The sequence below is a fragment of the Durio zibethinus genome, chromosome 14 (genome assembly GCF_047325235.1).
Source record: "Durio zibethinus cultivar Kanyao isolate XHJ-2024 chromosome 14, ASM4732523v1, whole genome shotgun sequence".
Lineage (NCBI taxonomy): Eukaryota > Viridiplantae > Streptophyta > Magnoliopsida > Malvales > Malvaceae > Durio > Durio zibethinus.
In genome coordinates, this window is record NC_143175.1 from 6,472,652 (window position 1) to 6,487,934 (window position 15,283).

Consider the following 15,283-nt stretch of genomic DNA (forward strand, 5'->3'; position numbering starts at 1 on the left):
GATGCCACGTGGCAAACTCAATGAAAAGCACTTTTTTAATCATATATTAATAAAGTTTATTGTTTAGATTAGTAATTTTTCTCCAAAATTTTCACTACATAATGAATATTTGTTTTAATAATATAGGAAAAAATCCATTGAATTGTTATGGGTTTTATTGTTGAAGATCAAAATATCATACATTGGGCTCCACGAACAAGCTTAGAAAGAGAAATTTTTGTTTAGCTAACAACAAAATCGAAAGAAAACAAAAAAAAAAAAAGCTTTTTTTTTTTTTTTCAGGTAGTTACATGCCACATTTAAAAAGATTTGACAATTGGTTTGTCAACTTTCTAGAGGATAAGGATTTTTAATGGTTTTAATTGCTGGTGAGAAAATTCATCTATGATTGTTCATAGATATTTTAACCAATTTATGTGGGTCCCCAATAAAATTTATACATAAAATGTTTATAATTTTTTACCTTTCTTTTCGATTCTCTCTCCTTAAGGTCTACTGGCCAGGGGAAGGATCTACTCTCAGGCTCTTCTACACCGGTGTCGACAACTAGAGCCAGTTACCTTATGACTTGGTCGAATTTAGTACAAGAGGCAAGATTGAGCTCCCTCACAAATTTAGTTGAAAGTGCTATATTTGGCCCCTATAATGCTATTTGACACCATGAGAGGCAATCCAACACTTTTTTAATTAGATCAGCGATAAGAAGTCAATTTTATTGCTCCCCACAATTCGTCTCTGTTTCTCTCCTCATTTTCTTTTCTTTTTAAAAGTTTTCTTTATTTTTCTCTCCCTAATTTTTGTTAAATATAATTGTAAGAAAATCTCTTAATTCAAATAATATATTAAAAATAACTTTAAAATGAAGTTTTAAATTTAAAATTATCAAAAATTATTTTAAAAATAAATTTCATATGTCAAACATAATAAAAAGATAAAGAAAATGATTCCCTCATACTTTTTTTGATAGATTCCATATAATAAAAGATTTCGACATTAGATTTAAAATAAAATAACATAAAATTTTTATATTTGATTTAGGAAATCTAAAATTATTTGATTAATTTTTTTTACTATATTATATTTGATGATACTTTACAAACAAGAGAATCACTTTACAAAAACTAAAATTTCTAAAAATTTTAAATCCTGTGAATCAAATACTCTCTAAAAAAAAATTTAAGTTGACTTTTTATTCATAGTATTCATCAATTGACAAATGTGTTAATAGGTTTTTAATACAAAAAATTAACAAAAGGATCATTTTATTATAACATTAAAAATAAAAAAATTAGTAAATTAATTTTAAAATTATAAAAATCAAAACAATATTCATTTCAAAATTAAAAGATTTAAAGTGTAATTCACCTCCCCCCGCCCCCCCCCGTTTAAAGCTCCTATAAACATTTTGAATTAAAATATTGAAGAATTGGATCCAAGACTTTTCAGCTGCCTTCTTTGCACGTGTGTTAGATCGTGGAAAATCGATAATATAAAGATAAAAAGACTATATTTGATGATAAATATGATAAGATAATAATAATTTTATATTTATTTGATTTATTTATAAAAAATAAATAATTATCATTATAAAATTATTTAATTCTCTCAAAATTAAAAGTATTATTTTTTATTTATGAGATTGAATTTATATATTCTATTATATTTTTTAAAAATATATAAATAATTTAAATTATATAAATTTTAAGAAAGAATAATTTTAATTAATAAATAAAATTATTTTATTTTAATTTTTATATACATTAAATATAAGATGAGATATCATTATTCAATATAATTTTATTTATAATATTATTTTATCTTATCTTATTATAATAATTTTATATGTTAAGCAAACTTCTTCTTTCTCACTTGTGTGGTTTTTTGCGGATTTTTTTGTTTTTATTTCATTAACTTATCCACAAGCCAACAACTGAAAAATAATAAAAAAAAAAAACCACATAAAATCATTCGCTATCAAATGACCAACTTTAGAAATGTCAAATTAAAACCACTCCAAAGTGTCAAATCTTAACCAATTCAACTTTCAAAATTATTAAATATCAAACAACAATGTCAAGCAATTAATCCTTCAAATTTAACTATTAAAAATAAACTTTTATCAATTTCATTGTTTTAATCTTATGATGTAATTAATTTTAAATAATAATACATAATAGATAAATAATTTTTTAATGTAATATTATTTAATAAATTTATAATTCAAATATTATATTAAAAAATTTTAAATTTTAAATATTACACTAAATATTTTATTATAATTTAAAAATCATTCATAATATTAATTTGATTTATTTACTATATTATGTGAAAAATTTTTAACTCCATTTCATAAAGTGTAAAAATTTTAAAAACGATAAATTAATTTTCTCAATATTTAAACCCAATAACACATTTTGGTAGAAAAAAAAAAAAAAAAACCAATAGCCTACACTCATCCAAAATCCAATCCACCTCCCTAACACCTTATTTGTCCCTGACGAATGACCCAGTCCACCCGTTATACTTAATTGTATTAAAGCGAACTAAAAAGCAAGAACCGTGACAATGAGAGATTGTGTTGATTGTAAGGAGACTTTGAAATCTTCCAATTCTCTAAGTTCAAATTTCAATATATTTGAATTTAGTCCAATTTTAAATTACTCTTTTTTTTTTTAATATACATATTGAAAGGTATTTGATTATAATTATGACAGTAGTAGGCTAGTCAATACAAACTCCTAGGACACGGTGTGAACCTATTGGACCCATACAAACAAATAAACAATCATTTACCTCCTCTTTTGGGGTAACAATTCCACTTAAATATCGATAATGATAATTAGAATGTTCGGGTACTAATTCTTATATTTATATTATATTTTATATAAAAATTATGTATTATAATTTATGTTATATAAAAAAAATAACTTATGTTTTTTATTTTAAAAAATATTTATATAATTTTGTTAAAATTTTAAATTATATAATTTTTATATTTTTTAATATATTATTTATATAATATCATCATATTATATTTTAAATTATAAAATTTTTATTTGATTGATATAATGTAAATTATCTTTTGGATAACTAATGTGTTATCCAAGGGGAAATACAAAAAAGGGAATTTAAAGTTTTTATTATTTTATTTTTATCAATCTCTCCTTTTTCTTTATTTTCTTAAATATTTGATCATTCTCTCACTTTTTTTTTTAAGAAAGTATATCATTTATAATTATTTTAGTGCAAGTAATTAATGAAAATTTAATATTATGTGAAATCTATCAAAATTTTTATAAAATCTATACTTTAAAGTGTTCGATCTTAAAATAATTATTTATTGTTATTAATTAATTTTAAAATTATAATATAAATAGTTTTAAGTGAAATCTCCCCCCCTTTTTTTTATATGATCCGTTTGCCATACTTGTAAGAAACAAAAAGGAGCGGTAGTTTTTGTTATTTAAATTTAAATCATAATTGTCTTAGGTAGTTTCTAATAATTTGAAATCCAGAAACTACCATGTAATTTATTTGTTGGTTGAATTCCATCCACTATGGGCATATGTGACATCCAACATGTATAAGCAACTTGACATCTAAGCAACTTGACATCTAAATAAATATAAAATTTAGTTCAGTTATTTTATAAAGTTATCTTTAAAAAATAATATTCAATAAATGTAGAATATTTTAATTTTTAACATTTACAATTTTTTTATTTCAAAAATTAAAAAACGATTTCTTTTGTTAAAAAAAAAAAATTGGGTTATCTTTAGTTATAACTACTGATTGTTATATTTAATTTTTCATTATTTGAATATGAATATTAAAATAAAAAATACACTATCTCCATTCCTTTTTTTTGTCTTTTTATTTCATAGTTATTAAAAAAAATTATTTTATGTGTTTAATTTTAAATTGTAATTTTATGATATTGAAGTATAATAAAATTTTATTATAAAAATAAATAATTTAAAATATAGAAAAATAAGAGTAATAGTTGTTAAAAATGAAATAAAAAAATTAAACAAAAAGAGAGAGTAATAAATAAATAACAATGTTATAAAAAATTGTTTTCTGAAATTAAAGGAACAATCAAATGAAAATTATGAGACACTTTTGATATGTTTTTGTGTGAAACTGAAAATTCATGCCGATGATTACGTAGGAATCGGTGCAATTTAAAAAATACAAGTCAAATCACGATAGCAGGCTAATTAGTCAAGGGAAAATCCTGGGATGCGTCTGAACCATTTGGACCCAAACAAACAAGCCTTTACCTCATCTTTTGAGTAACAATTCGGCTTAAATATTTGACAGTTGTACACGTGTCCTGAAAAATAAATTACGTTTAAAATATGAAATTTATTATTTTTAAAAAATAATGTTTAATAAATTAATAATTTAAATATTTATTATTAAATTTTTTTTTCCTTATTCTGGTTCGTTGGAAGATAGCAACTTGCATCTCAAAGTCCTTTAATAATAGTTTAAGTCCAATATGAAAATTTTAGCATGAAGACAAAATTTAGAATGCATCAAAACAAAAATATTTTTTTATTAATTTATGTATAAATGATTGATTGGTTATAAAATTTTTAGGTTCAAAGGATAAGTAAATAGAGTCAGACGAATAAACACTAGAATAATTTCAAAGACTAGATCAAATTTAAATTTAATTAAAATTTTTTTTATCTTTTAATTTTTTTTCTAAAATTAATAAATATAACATAAAATAATTGTCTTTGTGTAATTGAAAAGATAATAAAAATGTAAAATGTTTTTTCTTTAATTTTCAAACTTTTTAAACTTGTAAAAAATAATTTGTTGCTATTGCAATTAAATTCAAATTTTGATATTTTTTAACTAAATAAAAAAATATAAGGATAAAATTACACTTGTTCAGAGAATCAAAGATAGATGGTAAATTTGATCCTTCCTTCTAAGTAAAATGATAAAATTGAATTTGACTTTATTTTAGCATATCTAACTTTCATATAATTTTCATTTATTTCAATATCCTCGTTTTGATTAAAAACTAGTTTTAGTTTTTTGAGTTATGGTTTACTTAATAAGTAGTAAGTTATAATCATAATCATTGTGGCTCGCTAATAATAACAGGAGCTATTCTCAACCCCTCAATATTCGATGATTCATGCGTTATGTACGATTCTGAAGTATCCGTTTATAAAGCTGGCGATTTTATAATTTCATTGCAAAATAAAAAAAAAAGTTTATTAAAAATTTTTATTAATTTCTTTTTTTTTTTTATTATTATCTCTCCTTTCTCTTTTACTCTTTTAAATGATTGATCATTCTCTTATTTTTTATACGAAACATTTGTTGTATTTATAAAAAATAAAAAGGATCAACTGTTTTTGTTATTTAAATTTAAATCATAATTGTCTTAAGCAGTTTCTAATAATTTGAAATAAAAAAAATGATCATGCAATTTTCTGGTTGGGTCAAATTCCATTTATTATGGACAAACTTAACATTCAACGCATCTAATTATGCGACACTTCTGAAATTTTCTTGTAATTGGAAGAATTTTAAAACCAAGTCAAATCACGTTTGAGCCTTTTGGACCCAAACAAACAATCCCTGACCTCCTCTTTTGGATAACGAGTCCACTTACATCTTTGACAGCTGTAATATAAATTGTTCCTTTGCATTCCATTCTACAAGATGCAAATGAAGCTTTTAATCATCATTTAAGTGAACAGATAAAAATTTTAAGCATGAAGATAATATAGAATGCATCAAAACAAAAATATTTTTACTTAATTTATATATAAATGATTCAGTTGTGATCAAATTTAAATCTGGTAAAATTTTATTTTTATCTTTTAATATTAAATTTTATTAAAACTAATTAATCCAACATAAGGTATTTTTTAAAATAAATTATACTCATTATTACATCCATATAATCAATTTGATAATCAATTATTATATTATAATCAACTAATAAATTATAATTTAATTAAAAAATTAAACCCACACACAAAATTAAAAGTATTTGAATTTAAAATCTTAAAATTTTATGAACTCTCTTTATTACTAAGTCTACCTTATTAATCATAAAGTATTTGTCTTTAAATAGCTTAAGAAGATAATGAAAATGTAAAATATTTTTCTTCATTTTTAATTTTCTAACTTGATTCACATTAATGATAAGTTTAAATCTATTAGTTAATTACTTAGTTATAAAAATGTTTATTTTTATTCATTTAATTGCGATTTATTTTATAATTAAATTAATTAATTAATTATATTAATGCATAAATGATTATTATTTATTATAACAAAGTGGTTTGAAAACTTTAAAAGAAAAGAAAGATAAAATTACAAAAAATAAAGTAAATCAAGGGTGGTAAATGGTAAGGATATTTTTGTTTAACCTCGCACAATAAGCCAAAAATGATGAAACGTGCAACGACGGCAAACCATCATTGACTAAGACGTCTGTATCGCTATTCTCAACCCCACATTACCCACCATTAGTATTCAAGCATCACGTACGATTCTGATGTACCCGTCTATGCGTCTATAAAATAAAGCTCGCCATTCTCTACTTTACTTGCTCTCCAAATACTGCAAACTAAACATCAAGATAACCAGAAGTTATGAGGCCTTCATTTGCATTTGCATGCTTTCTCTTTATCCTTGCTCTTTTCCAATTCACCGCTTTTTCTTTCTCGTCTGTACACCCAGTGCTTTGTCATGACGATGAACGCCTCGCTTTGAAGCAATTCAAGGAAAGCTTCATCATCGACGAGCGCGCATCTCCTGCTTCCTCGTATGCTTATCCTCAGGTTGATGGCTGGACGTTTCAAGGAGTTGATTGCTGTTCATGGGATGGCGTCGAGTGTGATCAAATCACCGGTCAGGTGATAGGCCTGGACCTCAGCAGTAGCTTCCTTTATGGCTCTATCAATTCCTCCAGTACTCTCTTCCACCTTGTTCACCTTCAAAAGCTTAACCTCGCACACAATGACTTCAATTACTCTGTGATTCCATCTGCGTTGGGCAATCTTTCGTTGCTGACATATCTCAATCTCTCTAATTCTGTATTTTCTGGTCAAATACCGTCAGAAATTTCAAAGCTCTTTCGATTATCTTCCCTAGATCTGTCATATAATTGGGATCCTAAGTTTCAACGGTTGTTGGAACTCAAAATGCCTGATCTGAAGAGCTTAATACAGAATTTTACAGACTTAAAACACCTTCATCTCTCGTACGTAGATGTGGCTTCTCCGATTCCTAGTGTCTTAGCCAACTTTTCCTCTTTGACGTCCCTTCGTCTCGATTATTGTGGACTGTTAGGCAAATTTCCATTACCCATTTTCCAGCTACCAAACCTTCAAATTGTTTGGCTGATGCACAACGTGGGTCTCACGGGTTACTTTCCAGAATTCAATTTCACCAGCCAACTTAAAGTCTTGGCACTCGGGAACACAAGTTTTTCTGGTGAATTACCTGCTTCAATTGGAGGCCTTGATTCATTGGAAATCTTGGAAATTGATCATTGCAACTTCACAGGGTTAGTGCCATCAACTCTGGGTAATCTCACCAATCTCTATTATATGGATCTTCAAAATAATTCTTTTACAGGTGAGCTACCTGACTCAATTGGAAACCTTATTTCTTTGGAATATTTGTACATTCCTCGTTGCAAATTCACAGGATTAGTTCCAGCTATGCTGGGTAATCTCACCAAGCTCATGGTTTTGGATCTTGGAAGTAATCTTTTTAGAGGTGAGTTACTTGTCTTAATTGGAAAATCATTATTTCTTTCAAATTATTGAAGTTAGGCATTGCATTTCAAAAGGTTAGTGCCATCAAGCTTAAATATTTGGGTCTTCAAAATAATTCCTTTTGGAACAAATTTATCATATGTGCATGCATGCATACATAGTCCAACTGGAAGAATGGAGTTGAACTCCTCCCTAAATGTTTTACATTTGATCCAAAAAAAACCATTCTTTTTGGCCCTGAGATATATTCTCTTCCATCGATCATTTCTTGCAAATCTGACTGAATTTATTGTAATCATTTTACAGGTTCTATTCCACCAGAGCTAACGAACCTGACCCAATTAACTTATTTGAACCTAATGGAAAATATGTTAGAAGGGTCAGTTCCAAGCTCAATCTCGAGACTCAAGAAACTAGAATTTTTTGACTGTGACAAAAATAGATTGGGTGGCATGGTGGAGCTTGATACATTTCTTGAGCTAAAACAGTTGAAGTATCTGTTTCTATCCTTAAATAATTTCTATTTAATTTCAAGAAATAATACCAATGCCACCAGTCCTCAGCTTGTTGATATAGGATTGCGTTACTGCCATCTAAGAGGGTTCCCAGATTTCTTGCGTAACCAACATCAATTGCAACTTCTTGATCTTTCTTCCAACAACATTCAGGGCCAGATACCGAAATGGCTGTCGAAAGTGAGCATTGAAACTCTGTTATTTTTAGACCTTTCAAACAACTCTCTAACCGGTTTTGATGAATTCCCGGTTGTTCTTCCGTGGTCCAAATTATACTATCTAAAACTTGATTCCAACATTCTCCAAGGTTCACTCCCAGTTCCACCCTTGTCTACTAGTTTCTATTCCATCTCAAACAATTCCATCACCGGAGAAATCCCACCACTCTTGTGCAACCTCAGCTCTCTTTCTATTCTTGATGTTTCCCTTAATAACTTGAGTGGTGAGATCCCTTTGTGTTTGAGCAACTTTAGCGAGTACTTATTGGTATTGAGGGTGCGCTCCAACAACTTTCATGGTCCCATTCCACGTAGTTGGGCAAGTGGAAACAGATTAAAGATGATAGATTTAGGCAAAAACAAATTTCAAGGAAAGATACCAAGATCGCTGATGGAGTGTAGAATGTTAGAATATCTTGATCTCGGGAACAATCAGATTAGCGATTCATTCCCTTCATGGCTGGGGACCCTTCCAGAGTTGAATATTCTTATTTTAAGCTCTAATGCACTTTATGGTATGATAGGGGATCCTGAGTCCCATTTTGTCTTTCCCAAATTGCGAGTCATCGATCTCTCTCACAACAGATTTAATGGGACGCTGCCTTCAGGCTACTTTGAAAGATGGAATGCCATGAGAAGTCTTGATGTCAGGAACTCATCAGCTAGTTACATGCTTGAATATTTGGATATGACGATCAATGTAATGCATGTTCCCAGGTATTATATTTACTCCATGACAATTACAAACAAAGGCATAGAAATGCTGTACCCAAAGATCATTCGAACTCTTGTAGCCATTGATCTCTCGAGCAACAGATTTGATGGAGAAATTCCAGAATCCATTTGGAGTCTCAAAGAGCTTCACTTGCTTAATTTTTCGAATAATATTCTTGTTGGCCGAATCCCATCAGCTATAGCGAAGCTAACGAATCTTGAAGCATTGGACCTTTCTCAGAACAAGCTAGCTGGAAGAATTCCTTGGGAGTTGAGTACACAACTCACTTTCCTTGCGGTTCTCAACGTCTCTCATAATCATCTCTCAGGACCTATACCGCAAGGCCAGCAATTCGATACTTTCCAAAGTAGTTCCTTTGAAGGAAATCTTGGGTTGTGTGGAAAACCGTTGCTAAAAGAATGTGACAGTGGTTCTGGAGCCTTGGCACCACCTCCATCTTCAATTTCTGAGGACTCTGGATTCTTGGTTGGATTGCATTGGAAAGTAGTCTTGCTGGGTTATGGAAGTGGATTCCTAATTGGAGTGACTATTGGGCATTTTGTGACTACTAGGAAAAGTGATTGGCTTGCCAAGACTTTCGCCAAAAGTCATGGAAGAAGGCAAAGGAGGTGAACAAATGCAAATAAGTGGACTTTGCTGTGTCATATATTATTAAGCTATATGTATTGTTAAGCTACATATAGTGATGATAGAACAGTACGCCCAATTTACTTTTTCCTTTGCAAATCATCACTAGTCTTGTTGTAATGAAAGAAGTAGAGATGGAAGGAAATCATTAACCCGAGGGAGATGGAGAGACAGAGAAACAGAGATCAGTTTCCATATTCTACCTGTAGATGTAAGACTAAGGAACACCATACTCGAAGCTATTGTGGGCTTTAAGCCATTTTATATTTGTGTTAGATTTTCAAATTTTTTTAAATAGCTTCTAACAAAAGATATGATATTGAATTATTAAAAAAAAAAGTTTTCAATCGACTTGTATTTTTTAAAGAATAAGAAATGACAATGGTATAAATATTATAAATCATACCAATTATCATGTAATAATACCTAAATTATGCTCATGTAAATATATTAATTATCTTGCAATAATAACAATCATATAAATATATAATATAATGTAAATATATTAATAATTATGTCATTAAATGTAATCATGCAATTATGCACACAATAAATATAAAAACATGCGAGTAGATATCATTCAAATATAATATTAATAATACAATATCATATAATATCATATCATGCAATAATAATAATAATAATAACTATGCAAATAAATATATTAATAATCATACAATCACACAAATAAATAAATAAATAATCATGCAATTAAATATATAATCATACAATTAATAATGTAAATCATGCAATTAAATATATAATTATGCAAATAATAATACATAAATCATGCAATCATGTAAATAATAATATATAAACCATGCAAAATATGCATTTAAATATATAATCATGAAAATAAACATGTAATTAAATATATAATCATGCAAATAAATATATTAATAATCATGCAATCAAATTAAATGTAATTATACAAATAAATATATTAATAATCATGCAAACAAATATATTAGGCAAATAAATTATCATGCAAATATAATATTAGTCATGTAAATTCATACAAAAATAAATACCATGCAATAAATATAAAAATAAGAGTAAGTAATTAAATATTATAAAAATTATGCAAAAACCACAAAAAACAAGAAAAGCGAACATTACCTCAACGGATCAAGGGTTTCAACAAATTTTCACATTTTAAAAACTGATGTTTCCTACAATAAATTTTAGCTTTCTTTCCAAAAACTTAAATTGGATCTTCTCGTAAATCTTTTTTTGCTTGATTGCCTTTTTCTTGTTGATTCAAAATTTTATCCAAATTTTCTCTTTTTTCAATGATTTCTATCTAATCTTAAAGCCAATTGCTGTGAGGCTTTCCCTTTGATCATAGATTTAAGGTCTTTTATATAGGGATTGAATCTCTTCTAACTTAGAAGGAATTATGGACACTCATTTGTGTCTGGGCCTAATGGGACTAATTTCTTTTATATTTTTGTTATTATAGTATATATTATATGGTATCATTATTAATGTCACTGTTATTATTATTATTACTATATGATTATTATTATTATTATTTTATTTTCCTTTTCTTTCTTTGGTATTTTTGTATATATTATAATATAGTATTATTAATGACATTATTATTATTATTAGTATTATTATTATTATTATTTTAATTTTTTTGTTCTTTTTCTTTTTTTTCTTCTTTCTTTTTTTGTTTTAAACTGCACGTGGATAAAAAAAAAAGAATCCAGATCAGAATTCCTATTCAAGGTTAATACAAAATTGTATCAATGTGATTGACTGAAATTTTGGACTAAAAAATAACGCTGGACAGAATGCAATTGCAAGATTCAAACTTGATATTGATTCTGTCCATTTCTTAAAACTAATCTTAAAACTGCCTATAAATTGAACTAAATCTATAGAAGACGGACAAACAGAAAGGTTTTTAGAAAAAATACTTGAAAAATTTTGGACAGTAGGGATATTTTAAAAGTTTTGGGATTTCAGGTTCGATCTGGAGTTTTTAGGTTTGATTTTAGGTTATTGGGGTTGGAATAAGGATTCTGAGAGTAATCTGAGCAAATTTGAGAGAAATCTAGGAAAGTTTGAAGAAATTTGGGTTTTTTTGGATTTTTTGGGAAGAACATGAATTTTTCGATCAATTTTTCAAAAACCGATAGGTTTTTTAGTTTTTGGTTTAACTTTCTGACAACCTTTTTAGAAATCAGTGAAATTTTTTATTTTCGATTAAAGTTTTTAGTGGGTTTCTCGGAGCATTTATAGAGAAAAGGAAAAAGGTTTCTGATTTAGAAAGAAAAGAGATAGAAGGTTTCTGAGGATTGAAACGCGATAGGTGGCTAATATAACAACTTGAAACGACATCGTTTTGGACAACTTAGGATCTGCGCGATGACCTGACGACCTGCGTGTTAACCCGCTCTCTGACCATACCCAATCGCAAGTTTTTTATTTTATATTTTATTTTTATATTTTGATTTTGTTTTATGTTTAACCCATTTTATTTTTATTATTTTTTGGTTTTATTTTTTAAAAAAAGTTATTTTGGCCATTTTTTTTCTAAAAGTTAAAAAAAAAAAACATGATTCAATAAAAAAAATATTTTTAAATAAAAATAAAAAAATCTTTTCAAATAAAGTTTTCAAAAATATTTATAAAATCCTTTCAATAAAAATACAAAAAAAAAGTGAAAAAAAATCTTTTTTTAAAATAAAAATGCTTGCAAAATAAATTCATGAATTCTACTAAACTATTAGAGAGCTTTCATGGGTTTAAATTTTTTTGGAATCTATCAAACTATTGAAAATTTTCATAAATCAATTTTCAAAAAATAATAAAAAATAAATAATTTTTATCTTCTAAACTATTGGAGGATTGTTTCAAATTAAGTCCTACCAAACTATTATGAGACTTTATTGAATAAAATACTTTAATAAATCGATGATGGAGCTTTTTTAGAATGAGACACTAGTCTCTATGAATACTCATGAGGTAAGAGAATTATCTTAAATTACTACCAAACTATTAGGATAATTTTAAGATTAATTTTTAATATTAAATTATTTGATAAATCATAAAAATGATCTAGGCTTAGATAATTTAAAATCAAATTGGTATCATCCTTTGGATGGGTGTCGTAAGAGTGTTACAACCTTTTTCATGCGTAATCGACTCCTGAACTTAACATCTATTTTCGCAGATCAGAATATGTTTCGGTAGCCAATCACATATAAACAAAAAAGATTGGTGACGATTCCCCTTCATTCATGTCTAATAGTAGGTCTATAGATTTATATGTTATGACAGTATGACGACTCCACTGGGGACCTCGAGAGTCAAGCCAGTAAATAATTCCTTATTATACAGGCCTTACTTAATAAATTTGAGATTTTTTATACTTGCTTAATTATTTATTAATTATTTCTTTTTCATTGTTTATACCTACTTAATTATTAATTTATTTTGTTCTTTTCCCAACTGATACATGCTTGTTAATTATTTATTGTATAATATCTATTTAATTATTTATTATTTATTTCTTTTTCATTGTTTATACCTGCTTAATTATTAATTTATTTTATTCTTTTCCCAACTGATACATGCTTGTTAATTATTTATCGTATATATATCTATCATTCATTTGCATGTGCATAACATAAGCTCTCCACCCAAGTTTTACCTTTAGGAGAGAGTGAAGTACCTATGCCCTCATGAAATTTCATGTCTCCGTATAGGTATATGAAACACTCCTACTTAGATTGAATTCTTTTTGCTTGTAGCCTATGATGAGCAATGATTGAAGTGCCTTACTAGTCTGTAATGGACCATAATGTAAGGAACAATTTGAAAATTTTTTAGAATTGGCCCAAACCACATATAGTAAACCTTAAGAGCCCAACTATAGATAAAGCCTTATTTTCCCACCCTTTGTAGTCAATCCAAAATTCAAGGTCAAGTTGTTATTTTACTTGCTGTATGATGTTTATTTTATGTTTTATTGAAGTGACTAACTGATTTTTTTGTCTTATTTTATTTCTTTTCCTTTTTGTGCATATTCATAAACATGTTCACAGATTGCATAATATTTTCACCTTAAAAGTTATTTCAACAAAAGTTCTTATAGACTCCACAGAACGTCAGGTTTACGCCTCATTTACACTGTTCAAATATGACTCTTCCATAGATGTAAGGATAGAATCAGAAAAAAAATAGCTAGAAAAAGGAGATTGTTTAGCTATCATAATCAACCATCTTATTTTATTGTAAATTTTATCAAATTAGAAAACACAAAAAAATGAAAAAAAAAAAAAGAGATTGCTACATGAACACCTTTATTGACATTATTTTTTTTATAAAATTTATCTAATAAAAAAATAAAAAAGTAAAAGTTAAAAAAAATTGCCCTGATATTGGATTGAGTCAAATTGAAACCCACCAAATATGAATTGTTTCCTATCCCTATCCATTGGCTAATTTTATTACAAAATTTATTTAATTAAAAATTAAAAAAAGACAAAAACAATAGAGTGTCATGTGGATTAGGGGTGTAAAGATATATTTGTACTTACAAGATATTCGAATTCGACTTGAAAAAAATTCAAAATTTAGCTTGATCATTGTTGAGCCGAGCTTGAGCTCGAGTAGTTTGACTTATCAATCGAACCAAATTTGAGCATTATAATCTTAGCTTGAGTAGCTCACAAGCCTAATCGAATTCATCATAATATTTGGCTCAAGTAGCTTGCGAGCCTAATCGAATTTTTCTATTTTAATATATATTTTTATTATTTAATTAAAAATTACAATTTTTCCTTAAAATATATATAACAAAAATACCCTAAACATTACTATCCATACTCATTTAATATTCTAACACTCAACTTATATGCCCAATTTCTATTTCTTTCACTTTCACTTTCACTACTACTCCCACTTCCATTTTCTTGATCCCTCTCCAAATCCAAGCGCCCATATCCTCCCTTTTTCGAATGCTTCCCAGATTCCCAGTAACCACCCGTTTTCTTTCTTTCCTACTATTTTGACCTTTCATCATTAAAATTTTCTTTCTTTCTTTATTTTAAGTTTGATTCGACAATCCTTGCTTAAGCCAACAATGCCCCTTTCAAGCTAATAACAACAGCAATTATTCTCTATTGATAACACCAAGTTTGATTGTAGTCCTAATTCCAAGTAAGGTCTCTGAGTTTTTATTTTTTTTCATCTTGAGTTCATTATCTTGATTTCTAAAATAATCCCTTGCAAATTGTTGTTCGATTCTATGTTAAAACTTTTCTTAACGGCCTCGTTAACTTTTGATTATTTATATTTAATTTGTTAAGTTTTTTTTATATAATTAATTTGTTAAGTGCAATTGTCTTGATTAGTTAAATTGGGATTTTGTTGTCAATCCCAATTTTTTATATAAAATTTGATTTGTAA

At 27.2% G+C, this 15,283-nt stretch overlaps 1 pseudogene across 1 annotated transcript; it reads left to right on the forward strand.

Moving 5' to 3' along the window:
• Positions 1 to 6,582: 6,582 nt before the first annotated feature.
• On the forward strand, positions 6,583 to 10,132 carry LOC111295211 (receptor-like protein 6; annotated as a pseudogene). Its single transcript, XR_016327464.1, has 3 exons — positions 6,583 to 7,569; positions 7,693 to 7,764; positions 8,070 to 10,132. The product of XR_016327464.1 is annotated as a receptor-like protein 6 (transcript).
• Positions 10,133 to 15,283: the final 5,151 nt, after the last annotated feature.